The 19269-nt window shown below is 34.0% G+C and overlaps 1 pseudogene; it reads left to right on the top strand.

The window, feature by feature from the left end:
- The first annotated feature begins 8993 nt into the window (after positions 1 to 8993).
- Positions 8994 to 9590, top strand: LOC137775273 (M-phase phosphoprotein 6 pseudogene; annotated as a pseudogene).
- Positions 9591 to 19269: the final 9679 nt, after the last annotated feature.

Genomic DNA, 19269 nt, shown 5'->3' with positions numbered 1-19269 from the left:
AGTTAAGATGGGGAAAGAGTAAAGATCTAAAATAAGGTAATTGAATTCTAGAAGAAAAAATATTAAAAAAGAAGAAGAGTTAATCTCCAAATAAATAATGGCTGAGAATTTACATAACTGATGAAAAGTGAATTTTCAAATTTATGTCTCAACAAGTCTGAAGCAGAAAAGCAGAAGACTAAAATGGTGGCCACAACTTAACCATATCCTTGAGAAAACACAGAGTTAAAAAAACAAAACAAAACAAAACAAAAACAAAAACAAAAAAAACTTTAAAAGCACCCAGAGGAAAAAGATACATAACCAAAATTGACAGTAGACTTCTCAATAATGGTAATTAAAGCAAGGAAAATGGAAATTTATTTCAAATGGAAGAGAGAAAGCTATAACCATCTTAGAATTTTATGTCAGATTAATTAAAAATACAGGAATAAGAAGGGGAGATGCCACTATTTTCACACACTCACACACACACACACCCCTATACACAAGAGGTAATCCCCAACATTCCCCACTAAAAAAATTCTAGAGTCTATATTTCAGGAATAGAAAACTGAACTCAAAGCCGAAAGCATAAGAGGAAGAACAAATTATGAGCAGATAAGTTGTTAAGTGAGTGGAAAGCTAAAGAAAAGATTCTTAATAAATATAATGTTTGCTTTTGTAGAACTAAAATGCTAGACCAAATAGCATGTAAATGAGGGAAGGCAAATTAAAATGTTTAAAATTTACTAAGTGAAAGCAACCTACATATGTTGATTAACTTTTTTTTATTAAGTGTGCATTTTTTAATATTAAGCTTATTAAAAAAAGAAAAGAAATAGATTGTATAAATTCTAAACTAATATAAAAGGAAGATGAAATTTAAAATAAAATCAATGGATTATAAAAGAAGAGGAAAAATCTAACAAAAGCAGAAGGAATGGAAAACAATACATTACTTAAAATCTATCCATAAATTAATTAGATTCACCTACTACACATAGAAAATGTCATTTATAAAGAAAACAAAATTCATCTGTATTATATGACTACTAATCCAAGAATGTTTTTACCACAGCACATTGGCTCTTCAAATCTTTTTGACAAAATAATCAAAATTCATCTTTGACACAAAGGTTCTACAGTGACGCTTTAATACATCAATCAGTTTCCCAATAGTTTATTACCGGTGTCTTTTATCAATCAGCTGTTGCCACAGTATCCTATGTATCAACAATGAAAAAACTCTCAAAATCTCAACAACTAACAAAACAAATATTTACTTTCATGCTCGAGGGTCTCCAGGTTGACGGTGGTTCAACTAACCTGAGCCGGATTGACTGGGCGAGTTTGTTCTCCAGGAGTCCAACTAAATTCAAATCTGTTTCACATTTCTTCATTCCACAGTCCAGGCTGAAGGGGTGGTGTTTACCTAGGGTATGTTCTTCTAAAGGCAGGTTACAAGAGTGTCAGAAAGCAAAACAAATCCTCAAACTAAAATAAAGTTACTTGTATCAAATATCCTAATATTCCATTGGCTGAAAAAGTTACATGGCCAAGCAAAAGACCAATAGGGTAGAGAAATAAGTGCTGTCTCCTTTGTCAGGATAAATCATTTTCTAACAGGAAGAGAATAAAGAATTTGGAATAATAATCTAATCTCCCATTGTTCTTTTACAAGCTTGTCTTCACACTTTTCATTCCAACATTATCCTTAGTTCACATACAATTTATTGAATTTAGTTTATGAGGCCAAAGTAAATAGATTTATAGATAAACTAAATATTTGCATGGGATAGATCTCTACATAATGGCAGGAGAGCAGTAGATCCTACAAACTCATTTATTCTACTTCTACTTTTATTTATGTATTTTTGGGAGTACTCAAAACTATCTGAGCCACTTGGTTTTGCCAAGTAAATCCAGAATTAAGCAATAGTCAAAGTATAATAAATATATCATTCAAAAATTGCTTATAAACTACAGGGTAAAAGAGGCTCTGTTGTATATTTTAAAAATAGCCCCAGCTTCTCCATTGTTTCAGAAGTTCCTCCAAATAATATAGTTTTCTCTCTTCCTTTCTAATCACATCAATTGTTTTGTTTTTTTTTTTTTTTTACCATGAAGGCCCAGTTAGCTTTCTAATAAAAGTCCCAGCAAAATTCTACTCCTACTCCAATGTAACATATAATTTCTGATCTCTCCACTGTTGCCTCAGTTTGAGACTATCCTTCAACCCTAAACATTTTTCTTTTTTAAAAACCATTTTATTATCTTTTTTTTTCAAATTTATTAAGGTATAAATGGCAAACAAAATTGTAAGATATTTAAAGTATATGAAGTGATGATTTCATATACATACACATTGTGAAAGGATTACTCCATTAATTAACATATCCATCACTTCATATATTTACCTTTTTTTGGGGGGGAGTGGGCATGAGAACATTTAAGTTCTACTCTCTTGGCAAATTTTATTTATTTATTTATTTATTTAGGCACGCCTCACATCTTGTGGAATCTTAGTTCCCCCATCAATGATTTAACCCAGGCCCTCGGCAGTGAGAGCATGGAGTTTTAACCACTGGACCACCAGGGAATTCCCCTTGGCAAATTTTAATTACTCAATGCAGTGTTATTGATTATTCCTCTCAATTGATCCTTCCTCAGTGATAATATCTTGAATGGTCTCTCTGCCCTTCTCTGATCAGTATCTTAGATATTTGCTCCACTCCAACTCTTCTCTGTACTGTGAGTAGAGTTAGAAGAAAGCTCTTCAGAATGAATACTCTCATTTCCTATTGGAATGGGTATATCAGCACTATTCGTGTTACGAGTAACAGTTTGATTCAAACTAGTTCCAGTAATAAAAGTAGTTTATAATCTCACATAACTAAAGATCTCAATAGAATGTCAGTTTTCACACATAATTTGAATCCTGGGTTCACAGTAGCACCAAGGTCCCTGGTCCACCTGTCTGAAAATATCTTGACTACCCTCCTCTTTAATTTGCTTCATCTCCTGTTTGCCTGCTTCCTTGCCAAGGTTATGGTTAAACAAATGACTCTCAGAATTCCAGGATAAAGTCCATATAGCATACTACCCAGAGGAAAAGAAAAACTCTTGGCCCAGTGTTCCAAACAAGTGTATGTAGATTTTCTTTAATTAGATCTGTTTAGAGGCAAATGCCCATTCTCTGAACCAATCATTATGGTCAAGAAGATAGAATGGAACACATATTTAGATTAGGTTTTGGGTCCCAACCCTGGAACTATGAAGGCAGTTTACCAAAAACTAAATGGATTCTCAAATGGAAGTTAGAAGATATTGAGAACAATTGATTTTTAAAAATGTATCCTGATTTGGTAACAACTGTGTACAAACACAGTGAACAAAACTGCTCTTTTCTAACAAGAATTCAGGGGAAAGACCTAATTGGGACTTGCTTAGCAGCTTTAGCTAAACGTTAGAAGTACACATTCTGATTTCTTGACTAGTATCTCCCAATATATGTTCTACTCAGCCCCAATTCCTCAAGAAATATATAGTTACTCTATGAATAAATGAGAAAAGTTGTTTGATGTTTAAATGTTAGGATATTCACTTAATAAAACTAAATGAGTCCTTGTAAATCTCCCTAAAATCAGTATAAAATTAATACTAATTTTAAATAATTACTGAAATAATATTTTACATAGCATAGCCCACGATATTTAATTAAGGAAGCCTTTTTCTAGAATGATATCACTAGATTAATTTCTGAGAAAAATACTTAGATTGTTGTGTTTCTAAACCCATGTGCTAGCTTTGCTAGGTAAGCGAGCTGAGCGCTCTTCTCTCCCCTGTCTGACTTCTTTCGCCCAGGAACCAGCCCAGTGCACACTCCCTAGATACCGCCACAAAATGCACTCTGAATAACGGACCATGCATTTGTCATTTTTCTGATACTGAATACATTTGATTTTTCTAATCGTGATTAATTACGTCAGGGAGTCCTTCATGTGCACAAACTTCAATTTACCCTCCTCACTGAAATTATTGAATTTGCATCCAAGATCAAGGTGCCAGCATTTGTTTCTAGAGAGGCCTCTCTTCCCGGCTTACAGAGGGCTGTCTTCTCACTGTGTTCTCACATGGCTTTCCTCTGCATGGAGATAGAGAGAGAGAGAGGAAGAAAGAGAGAGACAGAGACAGAGACAAGAGAGAAAGATCTCTGATGTCTCTTCCTCTTCTTATGATGACACCAGTCCTTTCAGGTTAAGGTCCCACCCTTATGACCTCACTTAACCTTTATTACCTCCTTTTAGGTCTTATCTCCAAGTACAATCACAATGAAGATTTGGGCTTCAACACATGAAATTTGGGAGGACACAACTCAATTAATAACAAATTATACAGGAGAGCCAAAATAGCATGGCTAAAGTAAGATCATTCAATTTCCCAAGCATAATGCATGTTTGCAAAATAATAATTGATCCAGGTTTTTTCTTCTTATTCCTCCAATAGCTATAGGATATATTGACTAGGTTGGTGATACTGAGAGACACTATATTTCACCCAGCATGAAGAGAAGGGGAAGGGACCAGAAGATTACTTCCCTTTAAGAGTTTTACCCAGAATTTCATATATTAGTTTTGCTTATGTTCCATTGGCCAAGACTGTTTTATTTAAAAGTTAGAAGAAGCATTTCCTACTAAACAATCTCACGTAAAAGTTAGAGCCCCAAATCAAAAATGTGTAAGAAAAAAAAAAGAATTCCCATCTTCCTGGTTAAATGACAGTGAACTACAGGAGCCTCCAAACTTTCCATTGTGAATATCTATGAAGAAACAGAATTATAGGGTCATCATTTAAGAACTCTATAAACTATGTGGAAAAAAATGTCATAAGCTAATATTCAAATTGACCTTCTACCAACTGGACCATTATTGGGAAAGAAGATTCAGACTCTAGCACACAGTAACATGTGCTCTACTTTCTACTAGGAAATTATGTCCTAATAGTTAGTGTAGATCCTGCTCTGGCAGAGATTCAGGCACTAGGCCAGAACCAAGTAATAAGTGCTAAGGGGAAAAAATTGAGCAAGAAGGGAAGATTGATGTGTGTGTGTGTGTGTGTGTGTGATTTACTATTTCTGCTTTCCAGTCTCAAAATGTCATTGCCGTCTTTGTCACTTCTATTTGTCCTTAACATTTTATGCCTATTTAAAGTCTCTATTTACATTTTAGTGTAGTTTCAGGAGAGTGGAAGTAAACATATGTGTTCAATCCTACAGGCTGAAACCAGTTTGTATTACATTTGGATAAATTATTTACATAAAGATAATAACTGTACTTATCACTAGAAAGTGAATATTACATGACTGCCAATTTTTGCATTGACCATTTGTTTTCAGCTCCTTCTCTGTCAAATAAAAATACAAAATACAGGTATGCACAAGAATAAACTTAAATGGGGGATCTAAACAATAATGGTTCAAAAAAATGGGGAATCCAATGTATGTAAAAGAAGCCATGTAATATCTGTTCTGATTCACTCTTTCTAGCAACACTAGAAACAAAGTAACTTATAGCAGAGCTTAGGAATTTGCATATTGAATAAACAAAAATATTATTGAAGAAAGCAGTAGAATCATGTTAAAAATCTATTTGCATGGACTAGCAATTACTATATGAGAAAATAAATGCTCGGGAGTGGAAGTACATGAAGGTAAATGTAGGTTACTTGGCTTTTGCAAATTTTAGACAACCTACACATTAAGAAACAGAAAATGTGTTTCTGAGGAGACTGCAAGGAACACGTCAGTGATTTAAATGAGCTTCATTGGACAGATTGAAATGGGCATGTATTTTGTTCTAAGTGATCGTTTCTATGTATTAGTAAAAAGACTTTTTTTGGTAATTTTACTGGAATAATATAATTACAGCTGGAATGTTAGGTTTCTAAACAAAAAAAACCCAAAAATGTTGCTTTTAGCGAAAAAAAAATGAATGTGAGCAGTTAGTTTTTCCACATCAAAACTGGTGAGGTTAAAGGAATCACTGCTATTTATAAAACAGAGAACGTATTTTGGTCTACCCTTCTTGTAGATCAGTTGATTGTCAAATTATCTGCTTGACCTTAGCCACATCCTCAACAGAATCAGCAGAAACTTTGTTCTGCAAAGGGAGTTGCAAGCCAAATAAAAGTCAGTTTCCATATCCATTTTCTCAACATGGATACAATTTATGTTTTTCCTTTTGCTTAGCAAGCAGTTGTGCTACGAATTTTATCTTGAGAATTTTGGTGGTAATGAAACATTGCTGTAATTTAAAATGAGCCGAGCATGTATAAAAATGAGAAGAAATCTGTCTTTCTTGGCTCACTGAGACATTTTTTAAAAATCCAGTTGAAATATGTATGACTTCCCTGAGCTCTGGCATAATTCATCATTTAAAAAAGTCAATATAGAAGATTTTATTTTCAATTAGTAAACATTTATCTGCCAAAGAGCTAGACATTCTTGATTTCTCTATTACGTTTTAGAATATTTTACCATATAAGAATATGCAACCGTCTGTCTTTATATAACAATACATTAAATAAATTGTCAGCTAATACCCTGACATACAGATTTTTAGATCATTATATCAGGCAAATAGTAGATGCTCAGTAAATGCTCTTTTATTTTTATTGCTCAACGTTTTATCCAGTCATACTCCAAATGAAGTATCTGATAAGAAAATATGAACTGTTTCCATTTTAAAATTAATATTTCTATATCTTAAAAGGATATAGAGAAATATTGCCTGAATGAAAATAACATCACAAAAAGCAAATTGCTTCCTAACTATGTGTTGCAATTCATCCAGCAATATATTGATCTCAAAAAGAAAGTGTGGGAAATGGTAGTCAATAACGTAAAGCTATAAAAACTTTCCAGAGAAAACAATATGAAGAAAATCTAAAATTTTTAATTTGTTTTATCTGATTATTTTATATAGATAACAGACCATTCTCATAACACTAATAACTTTAATCAGAAGTTTCACCAGAGATTACATGAAAGCAGTTATTAGCGACATGTTCCATCAACATTCTCCTAAATATTTTGTAGTTTTAACATAGGCATAAAGCTCTTATTCTATCGATATATAAAAATAAAGATAAAATAATAAAAACAAAACTGTAAAGGAAATGTATATAATAAATCTGAAAACAAACACTAGATCATAAACGTATGGGGTTTATTTCTTCAAGGGCAGCTTTCATAGGAAGATTTCAAAAGTTCATAAAGCTTTTAGAGGTTCTGAGGCAGTGTTTTCAGCAAAATATTTGTTCAAAGAGAATTAATACCACTGGTCATTTCATAATGCCCTGGCCTGTCCAGAAGACTGTGGAATAGCTCACTGTAGAAGCTGTCAAAATATGATGAAATACTGTGTATTCCACCAAGTCAAGAATCACACCGGCCCTTCTCTATTATGTACACAGCATGACAAAAATGCGTAATAGCCACACAAGAAGCAAGGATGTGGGAAAAGTGAGCACACGCATACTGGTGGTTAGAATTTACATCCATAAAGTTTTTTGAAAGGTACTTTTGCAGTGCCTAACAGATTTTAAAACTTCGTACATTTGAGGGGGAAATTTGACATCTAGAAATCTAAACCCCAGAAGTACAAGTTCACAAATGTTCTAAAGAATGTTCATTGCCGATTTGTTTTTAAACACTAAATATTGCAAATGACCCAACTGTTGATTAAGAGATGTATAGTTACATAATATATGGTATATCCATACTGTGGGAAGCTGTGGAGCCATTAAGAAAAATGAAGTAGACCTATACGCACAGACATGGAAATATCACCAAAACTTAGTGATTGAAATATGAGTTGCCAAAAAGTGCATATACCGTGATCTCATGTAGGTAAAAAAAAAAAGCTATGTACGTTGTCTGCTTACATGTAAATGTATATAAATGCACAGCAAAAGAATGTATACCAAGCTCTTGAGTGGTAACACGAAGGATGAAAGCAGGCCTGGGGAGAGGAAGAAAAGACTTGCACAATTTACTCTTTATATTTGTGCACTTTAAATCTTTTATAGAAAGAATATATTTATTTATTAGTTGTATAATAAGCAAGGACTATAGTTTAAGCCAAATATGAATAATATTTGGAGTTTCCCTTGTTTTTATAGTATTGACATAAGCAATAAGAAGCTACCATTTAACAGAAGGCTGAATCTCTACTAGCTAATTCCTTTCCCACTGGATAATTAAAAATAATTTATTTTCTCTAGTTATTTCTACCTTTCTGCCTGCTACTTATCCATTTAACTCAAATTAAGAACAGCCAATATATATACATCACTTTTAAGAGTTAGAATCCTCATACACAGCCTCAAAGATTTTATAATTACCTTCACTATTCCCTTTAATAATATATTCACCAGCAGTCAGATAATTTTTTTAAATTTATTTAATACAGATCATTTATGAAAACATTCATACTAAAGGAATTATCCAAAACTGGTTATTTTTCTTTTACCTACAAACCACGTTGAACAGGCACAGTGTGAAAAATGTAGTTGTCACCTCCTGACTGAGGCATTACACTCCTGACCACTTCATTTCAGTATCTAAAATCCGGGAATATTTTCTTCCCATTATGATCTAATTATGTAGCTTGAGCCCTGTCATTACATACACAGTAAAGATGGAAAAATAATATTCTTGTCCCATCCACATTAATTGGTTTTAAAACCAAAATCGATCGTGTCACGTGAGGCATCTTGAAATTAATTTCCTAGGTTGCATTTGAATTGTACTGGAAGATGCACTCTGCCTTTGGCTCCATTAGAACAATATTCTGTTCAGCTCCCATTTTATTACTGATATCTATATACAATACTTAAAAAGAAATGGAAAGGCAAATTTACCAATAAGAAGCAACAAAAGGATGCTTACGGGTGCACACAGCATCGCACATGTTCAGCGGACCTAGTGGCAGAGCGCGGTGGCCGGGGTGCTCAGTATGGCGGCCGAGCACAAAACTAAGTTGTCCAAGAACCTGCTGCACATGAAGTTCATGCAAAGGGGACTGGACTCAGAAACCAAGAAACAACTAGAAGAGGAAGAAAAGAAAATCATTAGTGAAGAGCACTGGTACTTGGATTTGCCCGAGCTTAAAGAGAAAGAGAGTTTCATAATAGAAGAGCAGAGTTTCTTGTTATGTGAAGATCTTCTCTATGGAAGAATGTCATTCAGAGGATTTAATCCTGAGGTTGAGAAATTAATGCTTCAGATGAATGCTAAGAACAAAGCAGAAGAAGTTGAAGAGGAAACAGTGGAGCTCGATGTGTCAGATGAAGAAATGGCTAGAAGATATGAGACCTTGGTGGGGACAATTGGGAAAAAGTTTGCCAAAAAAAAGAGACCGTGCCAATTATGAAGAAGATGAAAATGGAGACATAAAACCAATTAAAACAAAGAAGATGTTCTTAAAGCCCCAAGATTAAAACGGATGCCTTAAGATATGGCTCAGGGTTGCCTTGTGAGAATTAGCACATTTTGGAACTCATTCTGTTGGTTCCTCTATAGTTATTAATGCTGTAATGTTTATTTGTAAAGAAATGTATAACTTTGGAAACATGCTGTTTTTGGAACAGATGTGTGATGGATGTTATACATCCTTTGCTTAATGGTATTCATCAAGAGTGGATTTTTAACCCTTGATCTTCAACTATACATAGGTACGTGGTTGCTTCCTAAAGAATTTTTTAATCTCAGATTTTTTAAAATATAGTTCTCCAGTCACTGACCTTGAATTGACTCATGTAAACTAATACCAGTGTTTAAATTGCCCTTATGTTTATAATCATGTCAAGTCAGTTCATACATATATTTCGGAATCAAACATCATGAGAATTTATTATATGTAAATTCATCAAGAACAAACATGCCTCTCCAGGCTGAAGTATTTCCATGCTACCAAGTCAATGTCAGTGTGTGGAATTATGTTTTTTTGTTTAAAGCCTTTAATTAAGAAAAAAAAGTGTTCTGCAATAAATACCTGTTTTCATAAAAAAAAAAAAAAAGGATGCTTATGGCAAGGAGGTTGATTAGGTTTGCATCCATATCATGCCACTTTGTTCTTCTGTTTTATTATTAAATGCCCTATTTAATCCATAGTCTCAGAAAAGTCTTTAAACCATTTTGTGACCATGCATAAGACGTTTCTAAGATAGAATAATTTGAATGAGATGTTCTGCACAATAGGCTGAATCCCTACTAGCTAATTCCCACTGGAGAACTGAAAATAGCTTGTTTTCTCTAGGTAATTCTGCCTGCTAATTACCCATTCAATTCAAATTAAGAGCAGTCAAGACCTATATAAAAAGGGGTCACTCAAAGTGACTTGTTTCTCTAGAATGGTAGTAAAAACTACTCTTCCTTAACATATAAGATTAGAATTTTCTTCATACACACATTGGTCAGAGTCAATATATAATTATAGGACACATGGGAAAATCACACCTCAAAGTATCTGATAAAATATAATATTCATTACTATATGGTCAAAGTAAAATTTTAACAATTAAGAGGTGCTTGTTATTAACAACCGTCTCAGCCATGTGTTGAATATTTATTTTGTGGTATGTGCCAGTGCTTCTTCCATCTTTACTTTTGTACTTTTCTTGTCCATAATTACCTAAGAAATGCTTTTAAATCAAGTGCTTAGCAACTCTCCAGACAGATTTAAACCATATGTACTTCCTGCCATTTGAAGCAATATTCAAGAATTTAGAGGAAGGGCTGAAGTCCTACAGATAATCCTGTGACTCTGGACCATCTCAATTTTCTTTTGTTTTCTTCCTCATCTGTAAAATAATAGGGAGAACTTGACATTATCTAAGATTGCACTTAACTCTAACAATATATGTTTCTAATTTCCTTTCCTCTTTATATCCTTTCAGACTTCCACAGACTAGACAATATGTCAATCCAAGGAATATTTGTTAAAACCAAGTGGTTGTGTATGTTGTATATGTGATAACTCAGAACCTTTGGCAAGATTTTAGACAAATTCCAATTATTTGCCCAACAATTATCATCTTGTAAATATTAAAAATATCACGATCACCAATTAGTATAAAAATATGTGATTATGGCTATTCAAGGTTAGAGAATATCCTGTATACCCTGTTTCTTCATGTTACTTAATGGTAATTTATAAATTGTGGGCCCTTAATAGCTAAGCCAAGAAACATTTTCATAGATATTTTTATAATAAAAATCTGAAAATCAATAGCCATTGCCTCCAAATTTTGTAATATAGGGACTACTTTGTCTTTCCTATCAGTAACTGGGATGAGCCAATGCAATCTAAGACTAGAAGACAGGTCTCAATAGAAAAAAACTATGCATGTGATCAGGGCAGTCATACCCTCTCCCACAGCTTGACCAAATTTTAGGCAGGCTTCTTCCTGTCTCTAGGCCCCTGACCTCATTTTCCTTAGAGTTTTACTTTAAAAAACTTGTCAGTGCAAACTCTTTCTCTGCTTCTTTGAAATGTATGTAAATCTTCTCCAAGCTTCTTGCCAGTTTACAACCCAGGAATGTTTTTCTTAAGGTTCAGAGAGTCATCCTTTTTTATTATTATTATTATTTTTCTTAAAGTACAGTTGATTTATAATATGTTTCAGGTGAACAACATAGTGATTCAATATTTTTGTAGATTATCCTCTGTTTAAATTTATTACAAATAATGGCTATATTCCCCTGCACTGTACAATATATCCTTGTTGCTTATTTATTTCATACATAGTAGTTTGTACCTCTTAATCCCCTACCCTTATTATGCCCCTCCTTTCTTCCCTCTCCCCACTAGTAACCACTAGTTTGTTTTCTATATCTGTGAGTCTGTTTGTGTTTTGTTGTATTTATTCATTTGTTTTATTTTTTAGATTTCACATATGTGACAACACAGAGTATTTGTCTTTCTCGGTCTGACTTATTTCACGAAGCATAATACCCTCTAAGTCCATCCACATTGTCGCAAATGGCAGAATTTCTTTTGTTTCATGGATGAGTAATATTTCATTGTGTGTGTGTATATATATAAAACATCCTCTTTATCCACTCATCTGTTGATGGACACTTAGGTTGCTTCCATATCTTGCCTATTGTAAATAATGAGATATCACCTCACACCTACCAGAATGGCTATCATAAAAAAGTCTACAAATAACAAGTGTGGGTGAGGATGTGGAGAAAAGGGAACCCTCTTGCACTGTTGGTGGGAATGTAAATTTGTGCAGCCACTATGGAAAACAGTATGGAGGTTCCTCAAAAAACTGAAAATAGAACTACCATATGATCCAGCAATTCCACTCCTGGATATATAACCAAAGAAAAGGAAAACACTAATTTGAAAGGATACGTGCACCCCAGTGTTCTGAGAGCAATCCTTTGAAATGGAAACATGGAGGAAGACAGCACCCCTATCTCTCAGTTTCTGTGGAAGGTTGGAGCCTAACTTCTGTGAGTACCTTACTCCAATTTGTAAAACTACTTCCTGTCATGAGGATACAAGAAAGTTTACTTTTCCTTTGAGTAAAGCGAATTAGCAAACACAGATGGCCGAGGATCATCCCTCCACTCCAGCTCTTAAAATCTCTCCAGACTTTTGTTTCAGGAAGTCGAGTTCAGTCTCTCTTGCCTGTTTAACTTTGGTGCAATTTTTGCTTTGATGCGTGAAAACCATGGTGAGTAAAGGAAAAATGTATCAAATTTGTTCAATTTGGGTACTTATAAAAAAACTCCAAAAAATAATAATCATAATATTGAGGATGCATTGTAACCTATTTCAATCATGTCCCTATAAAGTTGTTCAGGTAGGCTTACCTTAAAACAAATATTTTAAATAATTTTGAATTAACATCTGTTGGAGACAAATTTCACATTGCAGTTAAATTATTTTTCTTTATATCGACATCTCAGGCATTAGAATTAACACAATTCTGAGCTTATATTCTGTTGATTTAGGATGCACAGTAAATGGTTTCTTGCTTGTAAGAGCTTGTATTTTAATAGAAAAGACAAATATTGATTTAGAGAGAATTACTAAAAGCCCATACGAGAAAAGTGAGACAAGACTGAAGGTGAAGCTGAATGTTGCTTACATGCAGGCTTGGTGCATTATATATATAACAAAGAATAGGAGAATGTGTCCATAAAACAGCGAAGGAACATTAATAGAAAAATCATAATACATGATCTTAAGTACAATTCAATAAATGTAATGCTCTTTAGTGCTTTTTTCACCTCAGATTACTTGTTCTTTAAACAATGGTTAGAATTACCTTTTAACAGCTAAAGATGAAAGAAGCTACCATGCAAGAGAGAAAAGATTGAAAGAACAAGGAAACAGACAATAGCACTTCAGATGAGGAGTGATGTGATTGGAGTGTTCTTATATATTATAGAGGAGACAAACGAGGATGAAGAATAAAAGGACACTGTGGATTTCTTTTTAAATTTGTTTTAAAAATCTCACATGGTTTCACCTCCATGTATTTCATAGAACTAGCAGGCATCTTTTTATCTCTTAGCTTCTCAGGTCTCTACAACTTTTCTTTTACTTTAAAAGAGAGAGACAGAGAGAGAGAGAGAGAGATCTTTTTGCTTTTTTACACATTAGTTAGTTAACAAAACATATTTATTATTCTAGATCAAAGTATATTTTGCTATGCCTACACAACATCAAAAGTTAGCAGTATAATTACTGAGATATATAGGAAGCCAATGATCATCTGATAGCGTCGTACTTTTTTTCTCTCCCAATTAACTGAATTAAATGGTTGTTTAGGTATCACATAAATTTCACCTGAGATAAAGGTTCATTAAAACAATTAAGAAACTTGTCACCTATTCATTATGTTACTCTTTAATTCATGTCTAGTTGTTCCAACTCTTTTTGAATTGATGCACTAGTTCCATTGTCCACTTGAAAACTGAAAAAAAAAATCAAAGCAGAAAGTGATCATGGTAACTAGACAAATGAAGCAGAATTCATAAAAATTAACTAGCTCTGGCACTAAGCAAAATTATGAATAACTTGCTTCTGTTTTAGCACACTACCATGTGCAGCTTTTATCATTATTTAGGACTAATCAGATTGTGTTTGGATAAATGCTTTAGCCAAATAAGCTACCAATAGAATTTCTTTCCATAAGTAATTGGTCTGTGGGAATCTGCGGAATTGGGGTTTAAAACAACAAAACAGCTCTGAAGAATTAATTTGACAAATCTTTTCTTATAATTTTTTTGTGTGTCCCATACTGTTTTACATTTGGTGCAATCTAATGAATAAAAAAATCGTAGTCTCAACACTTGAAGAAAATTTAAGAGTAATTTTGTCCAACAACTTCTCTGCACTTAAGCCTACTCTGTAGCATTGATGATTTTCCTGCCTTGGCTCAATTCCTAAAAATGTATCACTTACCACATACAGTCTCACCGTCTGAGACAGCCAGTGATGCTTAAAAAAGTCATGTTTAGCTGCCCCTTAATACATCTGATTGTCATTTATGCTTACTGGTTTAATTCTACCCACAGAAACCAAACATAGAACACATCTAATTCCTATTTTATTTAACAGCTGTCTAAACACTTAGAGACCTTTATATGATGACCAAGTAACAACTACAAGAGATAAATTATATACCATTTAAAATGTATGCTTCCTTTTCTTGGATATTTTTGGGTTTTAATAATCTAATCATTCTTAGAACAAGTGTGATCCAAAACCGCTGGGTTCCAGAGAGGAGCCTGTGAGATCAAAGCTATTTTTATAACAATACTAAAATATCTTTTCTCCTTTTGTACCGATGGTGCAGAAACAATGGTGGATAATACTGCTAACACATAAGCAGTGTTAGCTTAGGTGAATCGAGACAGTGGCACCAAACTTAGCAGTAGTCATTGATTTATTCATCGTCATACATTCTCTGTTAAAAAAAAAAAACCTAAATGGGAAAAGAATTTGAAAAAGAATAGATACATGTATATGTATAACTGAATCACTTTGTTGTACACCTGAAAGTAACACAGCATTGTTAATCAATTATACTCCAATATAAAATAAAAAGTTAAAAATAATCCACTTCACTTAAAAATAATCTTAATGAAGAAGTAAGATTCATAGTGTTGCCATACCTCAACTCTTGTGAATGTGTCTTTTTTCATAATCTGTGTGATAAAATGGGAAGCATGCATAAAACGCTTTGGAAGCACTTGGCAATTGCTTGATTTGCGGGTGGAACTAGCCGCTTTCTTGATTCAACACCATTTTTACTTGAATGAACAACTGACAGACAAAAGATGATTATTTGGAATTGGGTATTTGCCCAATTTTCTCAAAACTGATGAAGTGAAGCTGTTCAAAAATATGTGATATTTGTTGCCAATAATAAAACTTTAGCCTTCAAGTGAAAATTAAAAACTTTTATCTGCTACCATGAACTTGTTATCCTCCCAATACTTAATGATGTTTCTGGAAAGGCCAGTATGGGGTAACACAGTGAACCAATATTTTCCAAATGACCAGTGGCTGATGATGCAAAATTATACCTGAGAAAAAGATTCACCAAAGTGCAAAATAGACAAATGAATCATAATGTAACTGTGTATGACAATTTCATTGATATGGGATCAGATCTCACACTGTACCTAACTTTTTTTTTTTTAATAGAAAGTCTTTTTTATTTATTTATTTATTTATTTATATGGCTGTGTTGGGTCTTTGTTTCTGTGCGAGGGCTTTCTCTAGTTGTGGCAAGTGGGGGCCACTCTTCATCGCGGTGCACGGGCCTCTCACTATTGCGGCCTCTCCCGTTGCGGAGCACAGGCTCCAGACGCGCAGGCTCAGTAATTGTGGCTCATGGGCCTAGTTGCTCCGCGGCATGTGGGATCTTCCCAGACCAGGGCTCGAACCTGTGTCCCCTGCATTGGCAGGCAGATTCTCAACCACTGCGCCACCAAGGAAGCCCTGTACCTAACTTTTAAGAAACTACTCCTTGTTGATTTTTGGTAGAGTATCAAAAGGGAGACTATCCACAATTACCTGCAAATACTCCTTCCATTTTCCTACTTCATATCTATGTGAGACTGTATTTACTTTACAAATGTTAACAAAAGTAACATATCACAAAAGCTTAAATTCAGAAGAAGACATAAAAATCCAGCTATCTTCTGTTCAGACAGACTTTAAGGACAAGATTTGCAAAAGGAAAAAAAATGCCACTCTTCCACAATTTTTTTCGTTTGTTTTGGAAAATATATTTATCACAAAAATGTTATTTACATAACACATAATGGGCTTATTTTTGGTATTTTTAAATGAATTAATAGATAAATGTTTTAAATTTTTTGTTTTAATTTCTAATGTGGTAAATATTGAATGACATAACCTACACAAGCTAAATCCCTTTGAGGTTCTTGGTAATTTTTAAGAGCAGCTAGAGGTCCTGCCACCAAAATGTTCGAGAGCCACTGATCTAAGCTCACTTACTCTTTCCATGTTTATCTCTTGTTGCAAACTTCCATCGTACTACCTATTCAGCTACAATTAAGTTATATTAGTTCCTTGAAATTGTCATGCTCTTTCATTATCTGGCCTTTTCTTTTGTTCTGTAGTACTATCATTCTTTTATTTTTGCCTGTTTTCTCTTTTTCTTCAGATTCTAACTTTAATATTACCTTTTTCCAGAAGCCTGTTCTCTTCTATCTTATGACCGCCTCCTCTATTTCACTTATAAGAACACTTATCCTACTGTATTTAATTACATGTTACATTGGCTGTCTCCATGCTAAATGTCTCACTGTTTATGCCTAAATCCCTAGAGTTTAAGAATAACTAACATTCATTGAGCCCTTTGCCCAGGCACTGCTTGACGTTTTACACATATTATTTCATTTAATTCTGACATCAAGCTTATTAGACAAATACCCATATTCTCCTTTGTTAATGATAAATTAGCAGAGAAGTTAATAATAAGTAGTTCAAATCATGTTGTCAGCAAATATCAAAGCTGAGACTCAAACTGCATTTGCTCACTCATTATAATAAACTCTCCTCAGTATCTGGCACTTAGTGAGCATTCAACAAACCTTTGTTGCATAGATTTTCTATCAAAGATATTTTCTGTCCTTTGATTAATTTCCTGGATAGCACAATATTATATATTTGCTTATAATGTCATTATTTAAATAAATATTTTTGCTATTAAATAAGAAAAATGAAACCCATGGACTAATAAAATTTTAAATATTTATATAAGTAATTTATTTCTTAGAATTGGTAAAATATTATTTAGCTTTAAGACTGACAAGAAAAAATAGAAATTATTGTACTATTGAAGAAGTCTTCCTGGGATGGTATCTAGAAAAGAATATTCATAAACATACTCAATTTTATTGTCCTCAGAGTCACCTAATACTACAAGTAGAACTGTGAAACACCTCATAAATTCCTTTTATTCTCATTCTAAAGAACAGTTTTCAAATAAATGAGTGTAAAGTCCACTGACCATAAACTATGCTCAAGAATAATTAATTTGAAAATTTGGTATGCTATTATAGAAGGAATAAAATTGCCAGGTTTAAATAAAATAGTTACCCATTTGATATCCCTTGATTCAGCCTTATTTGGTAGTCCAAACATTATTTAACATTTCAAATTGAGACTGAAAACTAACCATAGACAGATGTACATTCTTTTCCATACTCCCTGGTATCAGTTCATTTTGCCAGAGCATCTATTACATTTTCAGCATCACCATGATCTGGAGATGAAAGGGATGAAATTTAAGTTACATAAAGTAACCAAATCTAAAGGCAATTTATAGGACAATGAAAAATTTGTGATCTGGATATGAAGACAATACTGAAATGCAGACACGTCCTAGAGTAGAGAAATTGGGATTCTATGTAGAACTGATAGTCAATGGACCACTTGGACCAAAGTCAGATTAAATGAAATGTGTTAAGTAAATATTCTTGTGGAACACCATTCAACTCCACATTTGCATGTGGACACATATAGAATAATGAGGCTATAAAAATAACCTAAAGAATCTCCCTTTAGTTCTTGCATACTTTATATTGTGACAACTCTTAAAATGTATATAGAAGAAAGAATGTAAGGTGTGGAAGACAGAAAAACCAATAAAGTGTGTGTTAATTAATTAGTTACCTCTGTAGAAAACTAAGGCTCGGTCTCACTGGGGAAACTATGAGGAAACTACATAGAACACAACTCAGAATTGACTCTTCTTCCTTGGGGATAAAAAGGCTGGCTGAACTATATACCAACTCTTGTTCCATATTTGTTCAGGAATGACCCAGGGGGCTTTAACTACCTTGAATCTCAGGTTGCAGCAGTGACATGCCAAGCAGCCTTCTGCAGCTAAGGAGAAGTCCACAAGGCAGCAAGGCACAGAGGCTGCACTATGTATATTTAACATGGCACTCAGACCAGGTGAATGAACAGTATACCATAGCTGTGCTGAATTCAGGTGGGACAATGAAATTTAGCATGGTGCATCCAAGCATAGATCATCAGTTTTATCATTTGAATCTGCTTGCATCTTATGTTAAGTTCACTCTATTGCTGACTCTTCTAAGTGGTACTGCTTTCAACCTCTAAAAATAAGATTTGTTTACAATAGAGTTAAGAAAACAAGCTATGGTTCCTATTTGCTGCTAGTACAGAGGTTATAGTTGATATTCATCATCTTTTTCATCTACCCACTCTAGATTTCCTTCACTCTTGGCCAGCACGTCAGCTGGAGTAAGTTGCTTATCTGGTTGGGTCACCATACTTTGGGCATCAGAGTCCTTGGTGCCCTTTGCCTTGTCAGGTTAGGTTTCAGCAACTGACCATGCACTATTGTCAAAAGTCATGAAAGTTCCAAGAGATGCCCAATGGAACTCTTACAATGTACCCTGATGGAGGCACCCCATCTGGTGACCAGGACCTGCAATCCAGGAGAGCCTAGGGTTGCATGGGCACAAAGTTCAAATCTGCAAAGTCACTGAGAGTGATGATGATAGGAGCCAATCCTACTTCCACAACCTGGTTTGGGGTTCATTTATTCTGACTGTTGGGCAAGTGTGCCATTTATATGTTTTCATCCAATGTCTATACTCCTTCATGGAAAACGGCAACCCAGACCTACGTGTTGTCATCCCCAAGCTTGTTGTTTGATCCAAAGTGTTTTTTTGCAGGATCCTTTGTCAGT

Source organism: Eschrichtius robustus, chromosome 13 (assembly GCF_028021215.1).
Source record: "Eschrichtius robustus isolate mEscRob2 chromosome 13, mEscRob2.pri, whole genome shotgun sequence".
NCBI lineage: Eukaryota > Metazoa > Chordata > Mammalia > Artiodactyla > Eschrichtiidae > Eschrichtius > Eschrichtius robustus.
Note: the sequence above shows the minus strand (reverse complement) of the source record. Positions and strands in the feature narration are given on the sequence as shown.